We start from the raw sequence: 316 nt of genomic DNA on the forward strand, positions 1-316 counted from the left end.
ACCGGCCTGACCCCAGTTACTTCCAGCTGACCCCAGTTACTTCCAGCTGATCCCAGCTGCCCACTGGATTCTCTCCTGGATCCCTATAGCTGCCCCCAGTCACCCCCTAGCTTCTCCCCAGTTACCTTGACTCGCACCGCAGTCACCTCCAGCTGTCCCCAATTACTTCCAGGTAATCACATTTACTCCCAGCTCATCCCAGTTGCCCACTGGATTCTCTCCCATAATCCTATAGCTGCCCTCCGGGCACCCCCAGCTGCTTGCCGGTCACCCCACTTTCCTCCCAGCCCCCCTCTGTCATCCCCAGCTGTCCCAA

Source organism: Charadrius vociferus, unplaced genomic scaffold (genome assembly GCF_000708025.1).
Source record: "Charadrius vociferus isolate BGI_N301 unplaced genomic scaffold, ASM70802v2 scaffold822, whole genome shotgun sequence".
Lineage (NCBI taxonomy): Eukaryota > Metazoa > Chordata > Aves > Charadriiformes > Charadriidae > Charadrius > Charadrius vociferus.